Below are 18,278 nucleotides of genomic sequence, written 5' to 3'. Positions count from 1 at the left end.
GCTTAAACTACTAAAATAACTATGAACTAACAACATAAATGTACGAAAACAAGCTAACTAAGTCGCCTAAATATGCCCCTATCAAATTTCCCCACACTTAGCTTTTGCTAGTCCTCGAGCAAAACAAAACAAACAAAACTAACAAAACTAAACAAAACACACTCTAGACCTTCCAACATATACCTTAGGGATTTCCAACGAACATTACACACTGAAGAACATCATTCCCACGGTTTTTAGCTTTCTTTGCACTTGAGCAAACACTTAATCATAGTTACCACTTACTAGTCACATTTAATCAATTAAAACAACGTTTTGAATGTAGTAACATGCCTTAGAGAATTCCCTCAATTCCTCACTAGAATGCTCTCTATTTGCACACAGATTTTCTAACTACACACCCTACACTAAGTATATGTGAGAAGATTGATTTAAACATGAAGACTAACACTCACATATGTTATATCAAAGAAAGCATTTTCTGGATTTACGACAATGACATGAATATGATCTCATGAATGGAATGCTACTACTTAGAACGAGAACTAGTGATTCCATATGCTCATACCAAATTCAAACTCCACATATTGAACACATAACATTAAGATAGAAGTTGAGGGTTGTAACGGGGCTAAGGGTAATGGCTAACAAGGAAGGGTAAAGGATAAACAAAGGTTCTTAAAGCAATAGGAAGCAAAGTAATGAAATTGACACTTAAACTCACTTTTAATGTCAGAAATCAACTTTTAAACACAAGGGAAGATTCATGCAACATTTAGGGTCAAATTCACTCTTTTGGACCATTTCTTCAACAACCAACACTTGTGAGTTCATTCTCACTTATTTTTCAACTCTTTTTCTTTCATTTTACCACTTTTCTCTTTTCTTTTTATTTTCCACGAAATTTGTGTTTTATTTTCTTCTTTGCCGTGCCCTATTACCTTCTCCCACACTTGTTTTCTGCAATATGTTGATCAAAACGAATCCATTCTAAGTCATGCTTCACTATCCTTTCAGAACAAGGGTATGGAAAGTCCTAATCTAGGCTAGGTAAGGATAATGTGGCTAACAAAGAAAATAGGCTTGAAAAGGCACAAAATGAGTAATCCTACAATACATATGCAAAAGGGTTAGGCTTTTTGGCTTTGGTTTAACTAAACAACTTCATCTTATTGTATGTTATGCAATCAATATCATGCTTTGAATGAAATGGGCATGAGTTCTAGTATTTGGAACTATAATGATGAAATGCATTCTAAGTAGCAACCAAGCAAAAAATGATGAGATCATGCAACGACTTTAGAAAACAAGAAATCATATATTTATACTCTCCAAAGAACATTATAGGCTCAAGTCTCTCAAGGATGTAGCTTTAGTTTGAGTTCCTTCCTTCAAGCATATTACAAAAACTGATTTTCTCTTTGTAATTACATGTGAATTCATAAGCTATAACCATAACCAAGCATAAACCAAAGCATAAATCAACTTCCAGCCATGTTTACAACATTCTTTAATAGTCATGCAATTAAAAACCAAATCCTCATCATTGTGTTGGAAGGTATCCTAAGACACAAACAAACACACAAAAACAACTTTAAAACAACTCTTTTTGCGTTTTTCAAAACTATTTTGTAAATTTTTTTTTAAATTTTCGGATTTTCTGAACAAAAGACATGAAAACACTTCAAAACACTCTAAAAACACTTAAAAACAGTGAGAAAAACATTAGAAGTGATAGGTGATAAAATCCCACGAAAATCATGCAAAAACAACTTGTTTACCCCCCCCCCCCCCCACACACACTTAAATCAAACATTGTCCTCAATGTTTCAAACAAAGACTCACACTCAAATAAACAACATAAACTAACTAACATGACGAAATAAAAACAATAAAGAGAGAGAGAGTTAGGAACGCAAATCTGATTGTTTGGAATAAATTGTTGGATTGCCTAAGTCCTCTCTAGTTGAATGCATGGGTTGCCTCCCAAGAAGCGCTTGCTTTAACGTCTTGCAGCCGGACGAACTCTCTTCTTAGGCTCAATTGGAACCCACGACATGGAATATATCTTTGAATGGAAGGTGATACTTGAAATGATCTGATAATGGTTTAAATTCAAGATTGGGTGCCTGAATCATCAACAACCTGTTAGTATAAAAGGAAATTGAAATTGGAGGAGGTGGCTTACCTATGTCCTCCAACAAGAACTCAAGGATAAACACATCTTCTTTGAATGTTTCAGGAACTTTGCACTTGGACATATTTGGTGTGAGCTTTTTTCCCTGTCCTGTGTCATAAAATTCAACTTCTTTGGGGTTGTTTGTTGATGCGAGATTTATACGCACACAAATTAAACCCTCTTTTCGTCAAATTGTAGTATATGTAAGTAGGGATCGTTCTGGACCGGGGATTAGGAGGGATTGTTAATCACTTGGATTTGACTCAAAAACGTAAAAACATAATATAAAACACTATACTAGACTCAAAGAATGCAAAACTAAACTTTAAAACACTAAAACAAACCAAAATACTCAAACATCACCCAAAACACTCAAAACTGCCTTAAAAACACTTTCTGGGCAGTTTTGAGCACTTTGGTGAATTTGGACGAAATTATGTAATAAATTGAATCAAAACACTTAGAAACATAAACTAAGACACTTTCTAACTAAATTGGACAATAAAGTAAAGGGGGATTGAGTTTTGACGAAACTAAATTAAATGGACAGATTGTAATTTAAAACAGAATGTAAATATGAATTTGATGGAATTGAATGGATGGGAACCTAGCTAAGGGGTTCATCTCCATACATGTTATACTTGCATAATAAAATGATTTCCAATTGCATTTCAATAAACTATGATACTCAACACCCCAAGTTAACCGTGATGCACTAATTAACCTTCAAATCTTCCTAATGTTATTGAATTGGATGATGCATGCGACAATTCAAAACATTCCCCACAAGTCCTCAACATGAATGCATAGAAGAGGTACAAGCAAGAATCATTACCCTCTATGAAAATTATAAGTGTTGACGAGGCATTCGTTACTATGATTGCATGAAACTTATGCCAAGAATTTGTTTAACGCGATTGTTTATAAGCAACCTCCACTACTTGCGAATATAAGTTCGTAACTATTAGGTGAAACTCACTTATATTCTAGCGTCATATTCATGCATGAAAATTAAGCCCGCATTCTCAATAAACATACATAAATAAGTTATCAATCAAACGGTTAAACAAATTGAATCCACAACTTATGAAACGCAATTAGAAGTAATCAAATCAAAATGCAAGCATAAACATATATTTCGAATCCCCCCCCTAGCCAAGGGGGGTTTAGTTGAATTTAAACATTGGAATCAAAGAAACACCTAAACATTCCAACAACTCAAACTTGAATTGTATGAACGTTTAGGCCCACTTCTCTTCCATTCCTCATTCGTACAAAACAAAGAGTATTGAAATTAAACATTGAAATCAAAGAAACACCTAAACATTCCAACAACTCAAACTTGAATTGTATGAACGTTTAGGCCCTCTTATCTTCCTCTTCGTTGTAGCACAAGGTCTAAGGATAGTTTGATGGTGTGAATGGTTTGGGGAGTGGTTGGAGTGGCTGCAATGGAGGAGAAAAGTGTTTTGGTGGCTGCTGCAAGGGTGTGGAGAGGTTTTGACGAATTTCTGGAATATGGAAGAGTGAATGAGAATGGATGCTTATTTATAGGTGAAATGGGGGGAACATGACAGCTAGGAGGGAATGTGGCTGCATGTTTGAATGATTAAAGGATGCATGTGGGTTGGAATTGCATGTGCAATGAATATGTGGCTGCATGTGCAAGGGGACAATCTGAAAATGCATGTGAAAGCATGTGTTGGCTGCAATGATGAAATGGATGGGAGTGCAAGTGGCTTAATTAATTAAAGGGAGTGCATGTGCAATGTTTTAAAGGATGGAATGCATGTGAATATGATGGAAATCTGATATGGTGATGGGAGATGCATGTGGCTGATTTATGCATGTGATTAAAGGGAGTGCATGTTTGAATGATTAAAGGGACATGTGGGGGTAGAAATGATGAATGAAATGCATGTGAATGACAGCTAGATTGAATTAATTAAAGGGAGTGCATGGCAAGGTTGTTGTTGGTGCAATGATGGAGGAACAAGTGCATGTGGCTGAAATGTGGAAGGTGTGTGGCTACTTCAAGTAGGAATCCTTGTGACATCAACTCTTCAATTTCGTCCATTCCTTTTGCTCCAAGTATAAGTTATCCCTTCCAAGTCCAATTTTGCTCCAAAATGCTCCAAAATGCATCTTTTTGCTTCCTTAGCCACATGAACCTAAAAACACACGAAAATGGCTTAAACGCCAAAAACAACTATGAATTAACAATATAAATGCACGAAAACAAGCTAAGTAAGTCGCCTAAATATGCTCCTATCATTTGTCTCAAGAACATCCTCTTTGATGAATTCTTGATATTCCCTACTTTGCACCTTTGGAAGGGCTTCCAAAATGCCTTTTTCACTTTCTTCGTCCTTGGAAATCATGAACCTGCAAGAGATAGGGACATTTGGTGGAATGGGGTTAAAATTAATCGAATTGAACCCAACTTACCTCTAGTGGCCGAATTGGATGAATTGGATGCATTAGGGTACCTAGGTGGTTGCGGCAAGGGTGTTTCTACCCTTGCCGTGGCCTTGCTTGACTCCTTCTCTTCCAATTGCAGCCTCTCATCTTCATTTGGACTTGTTGTGGATGGTTTTGGATTAATGCCAACTTCTTTTCCACTCCTCAAGGTGATTGCTTTGTGATAGGAGCATATTTAGGCGAATTAACTAGCTTATTCTTGTGCATTTGTACTATTATATCTTAGTTAATGTCGTATTACAACTCAATTTCGTGTGTTTGTAGGTCCTATGGGTTAAAGTATTGAGGAAGTGCATTTTGGTGCATTTTGGAGCAACTTTGGACACTATGTGGATAGCTTGCATATGGGCTAACATGGATGGACGAATTTGGACTTCAAGAGGCTAGAAATGTGATAAAAAGGGGAAGGAACTAAGCTAAGGACAAAGTGGATAAGGAAGTAGCTCAAAGAGGAAACCGTATCCAAAACATTATCTAAAACCTTATCCAACATTATCCAAAACATTATCCAATCCTTATCTCATCTTATCCTATCCAAACCTTATCATGTCTTAATCCTAGCTGCAAGTGGACCTAAAAACCTAATTTCTAGAAGCCTTATCTGACCCTAAAAGGGTGCCACACCCTTACCCCTTTTATTTCTTCTAGAAAACCCAAAATCAGCCACAAAACACTTAGTTTCTAGAAGGCCCAATTTTGGACGAATTTCCTAAACCTTTTTCCTTTTGGATTCTGATTTGTTAGGCCTTAATCCTTGTGGATTTGGGTATACAAATCCTTTTATGAAACTAATTGGGCCAAACCCTCTCCTAAGTGGATTTAACTTACTTGTGCCAAACCCTAGGGCCCTAATCCATAAAATCTGCTAAGCGTAACCCTAATCTAATTAACCCCAGGACTATATAAACATATTTTCAGCCATAAATTCGTACCACCCCTTATGCTATACAGAAAACACCTTGCCGCAACACCCTAGCCTCCATTCTTCATCCTCCATCCACTCCATACACCTCCATACATAACCTGCCCCACCCTACCACCATAATCAGCCATCATTCATCCCTCTAAACAAGAAAACACCATCCAAAACCCCCAATTCCACCACACACACCTTGTGCCGCAGCAAGGAGGAGGAGGAGGAGCCAAACCGTGCATCAAATCCATCTTGGAATTGCTGAAGCGTTTAGGTGTAATCTTTCTTATGATTTCAATGTTTAAATTCAATACTTTTTGTTGTGCAAGCATGAGGAACTAATCCCTTTTTGGCTAGGGGGGAATTCCGAAACCATGGTTATAATTGCATGATTATTTGATTACTTTCAGTTGTGATTTCATGAATGATGAATTCAATTTACTTATCTGTTTTAATTAAAACTTGTTTATGTATATGAATTGAGAGTGCACGCTTAATTTGCATGCATAAACATGATGCTAGGGTATGAGGGAACTTCACCTAATTGTTGGGAACTTATATTCATGAGTAGTTAAGATTGTTGGTCACAATTATGTTAAGTAAATTCTTGGCATAAGTATCATGCGCTTTCATAGTTACGAATGCCTCGTCAACACCTATGATTTCCATAGAACCTAATGATCTTTGATTGTATTTCTTTTATGCGCTTTCATATAGAAAACTTTTAAGGAATAATTTGATTGCAATGCGCTAATTCCATTCAATTCAATGGCCTAAGGGGAATCTGAGAGTTAATTTAAGCGTACCTAATTAACTTAGGGTGTTGAGGTTCATAATTCATTGAATAAGCAACTGAAGATTGTGTTGTATGCAAGTACGCCATGTGTGGAGAAAAACCTCCTAGCCATCTCACCATCCACTTAATTCTATCAATTTCGTCCAAATCTGCCTAGTTTACATATTTGTTTTGTTTGTTTGATTTTCGTCCAAAACCAAATCCCCACTTGTCTTAGAGTGTCTAATTGGTCCACATATGTTTTAGATTGTGTTTTTAAGAGTTTTGAGTCAAAATAGAACCAATTTTCGTCCAAGTTTGTGTTTAGGCTCAAAACTGCCCAGTTTGTGTTTTAAGGCAGTTTTGAGTGTTTTAAGCCTATTTTGAGTCTTGTGAACGTGTTTGAGTATTTTTAAGTGAGTTTAAGTGTTTAAAAGGTTAATTTTATTTATTTGAGTCAGTTTAAAGTGTTTAGCAATCCCTCCTAATCCCCGGTGTAAGAACGATCCCTACTTATTTATATGCTACAATTGGCAAAAGAGGGTTAATTTGTGTGTTAAGTTAATTTTCACACCACTTTGGCAGATTCGAACCCTCCTTTTGGATTGATAATGGTTGAACTAGGGAGCTTGCCTTGGTCTCGGAATTGCCCTACGAATTCCGCTATTTGCCCAATTTGCTTTTCCAAGTGGTCCAACCTTTTGTCTTGATTTTGCATTGCTTCGTTTTGATTTTCTTGCCCCTGAGACAACAAATTGGCGAGTAACTTAATAAGCATATCATTATAGAAAGATGTACCGGAATTTGTTTGGGCAGGTTGTGGTGGCTGCATAGGGCTTGAATAGAACGCCTCATATGGCTGCCAATATCCTTCTTGTTGAACTTGTTGAGATTCCCACCACATAGAGTTTGAATAATCACTCCAATCTGAATTGTAAGTGTTGGACAACATGTCATTCCTTGAATGATTATGATCAAATGTACCAACTCTTTGCATTTGTGACAAAAGAGAAGTAAGATTCGCTATTTGAGCTTGAATATTAGCAAGTGCCATGTCTTGCTTCTCTAGTACCTAAAATCAACAAAACAAAACGAAACACAAATCAGAAACTAAAACTAAAATATATAAACAGAAACAAAGGGACACAACGGGGGATTAGCAAAGTTGCTAATCCCCGGCAACGGCGCCAAAAATTTGATGTGATATACAATAGCACACAAATTAAACCCTCTTTTTGACAATTGTAGTATATATATAAGTAGGGATCGTTCTAGGCCGGGGATTAGGAGGGATTGCTAATCTAATGAAAATTGATTCAAAGATATAAAAATATGCTTCAAAACACTTAAATAAACTCAAAGTCTCTTAACTAAACTTATATGACTCAAAACAAAATCAAAAGACTCAAAACAACACAAAACAAACAAATAGACTCAAACTAGACTCTAAGACTCAACTTGGACGAAAATAGGTTTGGTTTTGACTCAAAAACACACTTTAGCTCAGATTTTAACCTAATTGACACTTAAAACAAATGGGGGTTTTGGTTTTGACGAATTTGAACTAAATAAAAACAGAAACTAAACTAGACAAAGTTTTGAACGAATTTGGGGAATATGGATGGGTGATTAGCTAGCTAGAGGATTCTTTTCCACACATGACACATTTGAACACAAATTGATTTCCAGTTGCTTTTTCGATAAACCATGAACCTCAACACCCCAGATTAATCGTGACATCACTAATTAACCCTCAGATTTTCCTTTAGTTATTGGATTGGATGACATCATACGACAACCCAAAGCATTCTTCAAAAGTTCCCTACATGACATCATAATAGAGATACAATCAAAGATCATTACGTTCTATGAAAATCATAAGTATTGACAAAGCACTTGTAACTATGACATCATGATACTCATGCTAGGAATTTACTTAACATGATTGTGAAAACAACCTTAACTACTTGTGAATATAAGTTTGTAACGATTATGTGAAACTCCCTTATATTCTAGCACCAAATTCAAGCATGCAAATTAAGTGTGCACCCTTAATCAACAAACAAGAATAAGTTATCCATCAAATGGTTAAGTAAATTGCATTCACAATTTATGAAGTCACAACTGAAATTAATCAATTCATATTGCAAATATAATCATGGTTTCAAAGTCTCCTCTAGCCAAAACAAGTTTAGCTACTCATGTTTACAATAAAACAAAGAGAATATAAATTAAACATTGAAAACAAAGATTGAATACACCTAGAAACGCTCCAACAATCCAAGTTTGAATGGCCAAAACGTCCAAGGCTTCTCCTCTCTTCTTTCTCCTTCTTTGTTGCGGCACAAAGGTGTTTGGGTATGAATTATGGTGATGGATGGATAGGTTGGATGGTGGTAGAGGGTGGATGATGGCTGAATGAATGGGGAGAATGAGGAATAATTCGAATGGATGTGTATGGATGTCTAGAATCTCCCATAAGTGCGGCAGATTATGTATATATAGAGGGAGAAAGGTTAAGGCGATAAGTAATTAATTTGGGAAGGTTTTTAGCTCCAAATCCTCAAGGAACAAGGGTAACAAATCAGAATTCTAAGAGGAAAAGGAAAGGAAAGTTGCGGCATTGACTAGAATAAAAGGGGAAAGAAGATATATGGCAGATTTTGGAAGAAAAGGATAAGAAAGGTGCGGCATAGACTAGGATAGTGCAAGGAATCTTTGGTTTGTGTCCTAAAATGCATAAGATACCTTCAAAGTTGCTGGAACTTAGGGATATTTAGGATTAGGAAAGGTCAAACAAAAATAGGAAACCTTGGCTTAACTTTCCTACTTCAAGTAGGAAACCTTCTTTGACTAGGAATCTTTCTTTGACTAGGAATCCTTCTTAGATTAGGAATCCTAACACCTTTAGGTCTTCAATTTCGTCCATTCCTTTTGCTCTAAGCATAAGCTATCCATTCCAAGCCCAATTTTGCCCCAAAATGCTCCAAAATGCACCTTTTTGCTTCCTTAGCCATATGAACCTAAAAACACACGAAAATGGCTTAAACTACTAAAATAACTATGAACTAACAACATAAATGTACGAAAACAAGCTAACTGAGTCGCCTAAAAATGCTACTGTCATGACTCTAAACACAAATTTGGACGAATTTTGGTTCTAACTTGACTCAAAACACTTAAAAACACAATCTAAAACATATTCTAACTAGTTAGACACTCTAACATAAAGGGGGATTTGGTTTTGGACGAAAATATAGTAAACAAAACAAGAATTTAAACTGGGCAGATTTGCACGAAATTGGTGGAAATAAATGGATGATGGGCTAGCTAGGAGGTCTTTCTCCCCACATGACATACTTGCATACAAACAATCTCCAGTTGCTTATTCAATGAATCATGAACCTCAACACCCCAAGTTAATTAGGTACGCTTAAATTAACCTTCAGATTTAACTTACGCCATTGAATTGAATGGAATTAGCGCATTGCAATCAATTATTCCTCAAAAGTTCTCTACATGAAAGCGCATAATAGAGAAACAATCAAAGATCATTAAATTCTATGAAAAACATAAGTGTTACGAGGCATTCGTAACTATGAAAGCGCATGATACTTATGCCAAGAATTTACTTAACATGATTGTGACCAACAATCTCTACTTCTTATGAATATAAGTTCCCAATGATTAGGTGAAGTTTCCTTATATCCTAGCATCAGATTTATGCATGCACATAAACAAGTTTTAATTCAAATAGATAAGTAAATTGAATTCACCATTCATGAAATCACAACTAGAAGTAATCAAATCGTAATGCAAATATAGCCATGGTTTCAAAATTCCCCCTAGCCAAAAGGGGATTAGTTCCTCATACTCGCAAAGCAAAGATTCTTTAAATTAAACATTGAAAACACCAGAAAGATTACACCTAAACGTTTCAGCAATTCCAGGTTGAATGGCATGCACGGCTAGGCTTCCCTTCCTCTTCCTTGCTACGGCACAAGTTGTGGGTGGTGGTTTTGGGGGTTTTGAATGGTGTGTTCTTTTTTAGCAGGATGAATAATGGCTGATTGATAGGAGCATATTTAGGCGACTTAACTAGCTTATTCTTGAGCGTTTGTGCTATTATTTCTTAGTTAATGTCGTATTACAACTCAATTTCGTGTGTTTGTAGGTCCTATGGGGTAAAGTATCAAGAAAGGGCATTTTGGTGCATTTTGGAGCTATTTTGGACACTATGTGGATAGCTTACATATGGGCTAACATGGATGGACGAATTTGGACTTCAAGAAGTTGGAAATGTGATAAGAAGAGGAAGGAACTAAGCTAAGGACAAAGTGGATAAGGAAAGTGCAAGAAAAAAGGAAACATTATCCAAAACCTTATCCAACATTATCCAATTATCCAAAACATTATCCAAACCTTATCTCATCTTATCCTATCCAAACCTTATCATGTCTTAATCCTAATTGCAAGGGGACCTAAATGGATGATTCTAGAACCTATTTCTAGAAGAATCCTAGTCTAGAAGGCCCAAATCAGCCACAAAAACCATTCTTTCTAGAAACCCTAGAAAAGTGGCGCCCCAAACCTTTCTAGAAGGCTTTACCTTGCCTTGCAAGCCAAGCCAACCCTTCCCACCTTTGTACCGCACCTTCCTAAGCCCAATTCCCTTTGGATTCTGATTTCTAGGGCCTAATCCTTGTGGATTTGGGTATACAAATCAGTTTATAAAACTATGTGGGCCAATGAAGGAAAATTTGTGAAAAACAAGTTCATTTGAGCAACATCAACAACATGCAATTAACAATTAAAAGGCGGAATCATGTTTATATGCACTCAAAAACAAAACTTAACCCATGAACTTCAAAGCCTAGTAGATAGGTGAACCAAGACTCAACTCAAAACAAAGTGAGTTGAGAAATCAATACCTTTGTAGATTCCTCTTTGCATAAGCAAAGGCTAATCACCCAAAGAGAGGGCCTTCATTCCTTGCATCTTAGATCCATGGATTTGGATGGATGAAAAGGTTTCTCCAAGTTCCCAAAATTGAAAACCTCTAAGTCTCCACACCAAGGCATATTGTAGAAGAAATGAGTGACCTTGGAGGAGTTTGATTGCTAGATGATCCCTCCAAGGTGGCTGAAATTTTAGAGAGAAAGGAGAGCTTGTGTTCTCATCCTTTCCCCAAAAATTACCCTTAATGAATTTTGGCTATAAAGTCATACTTATTCCTTAATTCATTTGAGTGGCAAACTTGTAAATAAGTCCAAAACCACTCCTTCTTTAACATGGGATTTATTGGGCTATTTGGGCCTTTGTGAATCATTATTCATTAAGTTGTCACACAACTTAAGTAAATGGACTTGACGTTCGAAGCCCATTGGGCCTTAAGGTCCAAAACTATCCCGTGGTCTTTTAACGAACTTATTCGTTTGATTAATAATCATATTAATTAATCCTTGCCATAAATAATTAAACCATTTAATTATTCTTACTCATCTCCGTTGAATCTTCAATCTCTACCTTACACGGTGTACGATCCATTAGGTTCCTTTTAGCGAGGCAGTGGGCGATTCAAACTCTTTCAAATCGATTGTGAATTGAAACTTACTTTCAATTCTCCCGTTAGTGATAATACACTTTTAGGGCTTCCACAAACCATGGTTGACGCCTAGCAGCATGTCATGGTTACCTAAGCTAATCAGAAGAGGTGGAGAACCTATTCAGTTTTAGGATTACAAATGCAATACGGTCTTTCTCTAATACAATACTCTTGACCACATTGTTTGGTTTGATAGTTTATTCATGTCTACTATCCAATGTAAGTCTTGTGCTTATATGATTACCTTGAATGTGATTTGGAACACATTCCTAAATCTCATTCATACTCTGGCCAGAGATTCTAAATCATATCATAGAGTATTCTCCCTCAAACAGTTTGAAGGTTAGAGATCCTTTGTTGCGCATTCACTTGTCTCCATGGCTAAGTGGCTTAACCCCAACGATGACGTGGACACCCTCCTGATGGAGTGACTTTGACATAATCAAAGATTAAGGACCTAACCACAAGACAACTGTGATGCCTCAGGTCAAAAGACTAATTTGCATTATCCCAACCATGAGTTCTCATGTGACATGAATATGAGAACTCTTCGTTGATCGTGTTCATTGAACTCATTCTCTATTGAGCACCTACGTACTTGTCTTGATGTCACACACACCAATGACTCGAGACTAGTCACTCTCCCTGAGAGAAGACATAGCACGTACTGATCTTAACGGACTGTCAATGCCCAATTGACAATCCTATGATCAGGAACGTTTAGGATGTGCCAACGAAAGAATGGTCTCATGAATCTAACTTCTTTAGATCGTATTCTTCCAATCACATATTCCTTGGACTTATCGTTTAAGCATATAACATTTATATGAGACGGCTCAAACAATAATCTTTGCCCTTTACATTAAACTAGATTAGTTTAACATGTGAAATGTCCATAAAGTATCATCATATGATTGGTTTTAGGGCACATTTCCAACAATCTCCCACTTGCACTAGAGCCAATCAGCTTAGCCATCAGTGATGATACCTCTTCTGTAGTCATTTCATAAATGGCTGAGTAGTAGGCCTAGACAATGGATATCTATATGTTATCCATAGAAGCAACCTTGAGAATAACGACGTCACCATTGATGCGAGATTTATACGCACACAAATTAAACCCTCTTTTTATCAATTGTAGTATAGGTGCAAGTAGGGATCGTTCTGGACCGGGGATTAGGAGGGATTGTTAACCACTTGGATTTGACTCAAAAACGTAAAATAACAATATGAAACACTATACTAGACTCAAAGAATGCAAAACTAAACTTTAAAACACTAAGACAAACCAAAAGACTCAAAACAACACAAACACACTCAAATCTGCCTAAAAACCACTTTCTGGGCAGATTTGAGCACAAACACAAATTTGGACGAAATTAAGTAATAACTTGACTCAAGAAAGTAAAAACACAATATAAAACACTAAACTAACTCAAAGAATGTAAAACTAAACACTTAAAACATTAAAACAAACCAAAAGACTCAAACATCACCCAAAACACTCAAAACTGCCTTAAAATCACTTTCTGGGCAGTTTTGAGCACTTTGGTGAATTTGGACGAAATTGGGAAATAAAATGAATCAAAACACTTTAAAACATAAACTAAACAAATTCTAAACACTAAAGAACAAGAAAGTAAAGGGGGGTTTTAAATTGACTAGAATTGAAATAACAAAACAAGTTAATATACTAAACAGATTGTAAAACGAATTTGATGGAATGGATGATAGAATGGCTAAGGGATTCATCTCCATACATGTTATACTTGCATAATAAAATGATTTCCAATTACATTTCAATAAACCATGAAACTCAACACCCCGGGTTAACCGTGATGCACTAATTAACCTTCAAATCTTCCTAACGTTATTGAATTGGATGGGTTAGCGCATACAACAATTCAAAACATTCCCCACAAGTCCTCAACATGAATGCATAGAAGAGATACAAGCAAGAATCATTACGCTCTATGAAAATTATAAGTGTTGACGAGGCATTCGTTACTATGGATTGCATGAAACGTATGCCAAGAATTTGTTTAACGCGATTGTTTATAAGCAACCTCCACTACTTGTGAATATAAGTTCATAACGATTAGGTGAAACTTACTTATATTCTAGCGTCATATTCATGCATGAAAATTAAGCGCGCATTCTCAATAAACATACATAAATAAGTTATCAATCAAACGGTTAAACAAATTGAATCCACAACTTATGAAACGCAATTAGAAGTATTCAAATCAAAATGCAAGCATAAACATATATTCGAATCACCCCCTAACCAAGGGGGGTTTAGTTCCTCATGGTACAAAACAAAGAGAATCAAAGAAACACCTAAACATTCCAACAACTCAAACTTGAATTGTATGAACGTTTAGGCCCTCTTATCTTCCATTCCTCATTCGTACAAAACAAAGAGAATTGAATTTAAACGTTGAAATCAAAGAAACACCTAAACATTCCAACAACTCAAACTTGAATTGTATGAACGTTTAGGCACTCTTCTCTTCCTCTTCGTTGTAGCACAAGGTCTAGGGATAGTTTGATGGTGTGAATGGTTTGGGTAGTGGTGGAGGAATGGAAGGATGGTGTTTGGATTTGTAGGGGAAGACTCACGGCACAAAGGTGGTTTATGGTCTACATTTCTGCAATGGATGAAGTGTATGAATGGAATGGATGGACTTTGTGAAGGGCATGGCCCCAAGGGACCAATTTCTGTTGTGAAATGAATTGTGTATGAATGAGTGTGAATGAATGAGTATTTATAGGTGAAATGGGGGGGAACATGACAGCTAGGTTGCATGTGCACATGTTGGTTGAATGATTATGAGTGCATGTGGCTGAAATAGCATGTGGAATGGCTGGAAATGCAAGGAGAAGGCATGTGCACGGTTTTGGGAGAGAATGGGAGTGCAAGTGGCTGAAATGTTAGAGGAACAAGTGCATGTGGCTGCATTGTGGTGCAATGATGGAGGAACAATCTGAAAATGCAAGGTATGGCTGGAATGATTGTGTTTATTTGAATGTGCATGTGATTAAATTAAAGGATGCAAAGTAAATAAATAATGAATGCATGTGTTGAATTATGAAGATGCATGTGCAATGAAGTGGAATGACAATCTGAAATGGGATAGGTACCCACGGCAATGATGATTTCTGGTGGTGTTTTGGGTGCATGTGGAATGAATGATTTCTTGGTGAGTGGATGCATATGTTGATTAAAGGGGGAATGCAAAGGAAAAGCTAGAAATGCATGTGGAGTGGCTGCAAGGTGAATGAATAATGAAATGGGAAAGCATGTGCAAGGTTTTGGTGTGAATGATTGAATGTGCATGTGGCTGCAATGGAGGAGGAATCCTTCAATTTCGTCCATCCTCTTGGCTCCAAGCATATGATATCCATTCCAATCTCTAATTTGCTCCAAAAAGCATCCTTTTGCATACTTTGCCCTTAGAACCTGAAAACACACAAAAGAAGCATAAAGGACTAAAATAACTAAAGAAACATAACGTAAATGCACGAGAACAAGCCATTTAAGTCGCATGAATATGCTCCTATCAACCATTATACATGATTCTCAATCATGTGGTTCAGTCTTTCATTTGAGTTTGGACCTTGATGAGACCTTGATTCCCTGGCTTGAGCTATCGCCCCATTAGTGTCATACACTTTCTGGTTGGAACCGAATGGAGAGTTCATAAATGAACTTTCCCATCCAAACAACAATGTTGTAAGCTTCTATATGGCAATATATTTTGCATACATGATGGAACACATTAAAGTCATTACTTTTAACGTTTCCACCCAAATATCTCTTTAGTCATAATAAAGAGATATCTCATTATCACTTCATTCATAATGAAGAGATATTCTATGATGGATTAGATTCATAATCTAATACATTTACGCTTCCATTACGTTACTCTAATTCTTCCTCATTCTTGAGGAATCCATCCTTAGTATTTCTTAAATACCTAATGATTCACTTGACAGTTGCCATGGTTCTGATCCTGGGCTTGCACTGATATCATCTTGTACCGTTCTAGGTACAACTTATATCAATGTTTTCATACAATATGAAATACATAAATCACCTTTCTGCGTATGCATAAAGGATTCTATTTACGCATTATTTCTTTGGGAGTTAAAGGGTACATTCCCTTTGAGAAGAACAACTTCCTAGTCTCACTAGAATTGTCATTCTAATTGAAGTTTATCATCATATGAGAAACTTCCTAGCATCTCTTGTCTATTTTAGGGATTGATATAATCCAATTATATCTTGAAATATATCTTTATAGATTTCCATCCCATAGACTTTATCTCCCATATACATTCTATCATTATAGAATGTTTAAAGTCATAACTTTAACGATGAAGAATTCCTTTCATTTTCAAAATTAATATATATCATGTATATATATTCAAATTTAGGAATATGATTAACTCCCACTAATCTTTTGTAAACCTAGTAAACAAAAGATTCATTTACATCTTTATGAGAAATCAAACAATTTGATCCTTTTTCTCATAAGATGCTTATAGCTCCCACTATGTGTAGTCATAAGGATTTTCATTCTTATTTCTTTCGAATTAAGAGGTGTAACTCTATGACATAGTCATAAAGTTCAAACCATTCAACTGAGACGATTTATTAAATCCTTCTCGACTACCTTGGAGCTTATGGTGCAGGAACTAGGTTGTTATATTTGTTGATCATATCAAACAAATATTGCTTATTAGCACACAACCCCAAATCTTAACATGTTTAAGATTTGTCTTTCTTTCCAACTACATCTTATGGAGTTATGAAAATTTTGGAAGATCTTCTAATTGACAATCATATTGTTTTAGAAGTATACATATCCTATATATGGGTAATAGATAACATCCAACGAACTAAATTTTATTCAAGTTCGTTCTTCTCCTAATGGAGAAATTCATTATCTTATGATGCTATTTTCCTTGATATCTTTCAAGGAAACTCATCTAAAGTGTTATCTTTCCTTGGATCAAATCTAAGGAGGTAAATACTTTAGACGTCTTACTCATCTACTTACATTTCTTGAATTCTTTGAAACCTTTTGCAAAGTATTCAGACTTGTGTTTATTCAAAATAAACTATAGTCCAACCGAGAGTGATCTTCGGTGAATGTCATACAGCATGAGTAGTATTATGTTGTGGACAGGTGCCACTAATATCTAAGTGAATTAACCTCAACAACTTTGTGATTCTTTCTTCTTTCCAAAAGAATAAAGATTCGAACATTTCGCCTCTATACAATTTTAACAAGAAGGTATTGGATCCGGATCTAACGATCCAAAGCATCCATCTATGACCAACTCGTAACTTATGTTTTAGAGGTATCACAACTCAGTTGGGATTAGTCACTACCTTGCAACCTTTTGGGTTTTAAGCATCATCGTATTCTAAACAGTTAAACTACCACATCATCTCTACTATAGAGACAACCAATTAAATTACAATAATCTAATTATTGATTAATAAAGAACAATGTTTTGTCAAACAAAACATTTATCCATCTCTACTATAGTGACGGATTTAAGTTCCTTAAAATTGGAATGTAAAGACAATCTTTAGTGTTTTCCAATTTCTTTGGTAGTTCATATGAGGAAGTAAGTACAATCCGCTTTCGCAGAGATCTATATTTTATTCACTTTCCGAATGTGAAGTACTTTCTCTTCTCTCATTAATCTTCTACTTTTTATTAGCACACTTTTACAACAATTGTAAAACATAGTTGCTAATATAGAATCATGTATTCAAGTAGAAGAACCAACTGTTTTGAACTATTTCAAGAACATATTACAACACATTCGAAAGGTGTGTTCTTGACACTTGCAAGACATTTCTTGCAAATACCCCTTCCAATGTCCATCCTTTCATAAAGAAAGTTTGTTCCCTTGGAGTTATTTTGCCTTCTTCATTTGACTTCCCTTTTGACTACAATAGTCATGGTCCCTAAACTCCCACTATCTCTCTTGAAACTTATTTCAAATGTGTTATACACATCAAACGATTTGGAGAGCGTGCGGTTATTGTTCACTATATAGTTTACAATAAACTTAGTGAACCATTAGGATAGGGACACAAAGGTGAAGTCCTTGCCTAGTTTCCGTCTCGTTAAGTGTTTAACACTTCAACACTCAATGATTCAAAATCATCATAAGTCCATGTTGATGTACTATTTTTGTCAACCAACCATTATGTTCTCAACATAATTACAAACTTTCAAGAGTTGTTCAAGGCAACTCTCATTTCTTCATACAACAATTTGTAAATGGAGAATCATGGCAC

The sequence above is a fragment of the Pyrus communis genome, chromosome 17 (genome assembly GCF_041283825.1).
Source record: "Pyrus communis isolate YQ-2024b chromosome 17, ASM4128382v1, whole genome shotgun sequence".
Classification (NCBI taxonomy): domain Eukaryota; kingdom Viridiplantae; phylum Streptophyta; class Magnoliopsida; order Rosales; family Rosaceae; genus Pyrus; species Pyrus communis.
This window is presented reverse-complemented; position numbering follows the sequence as displayed.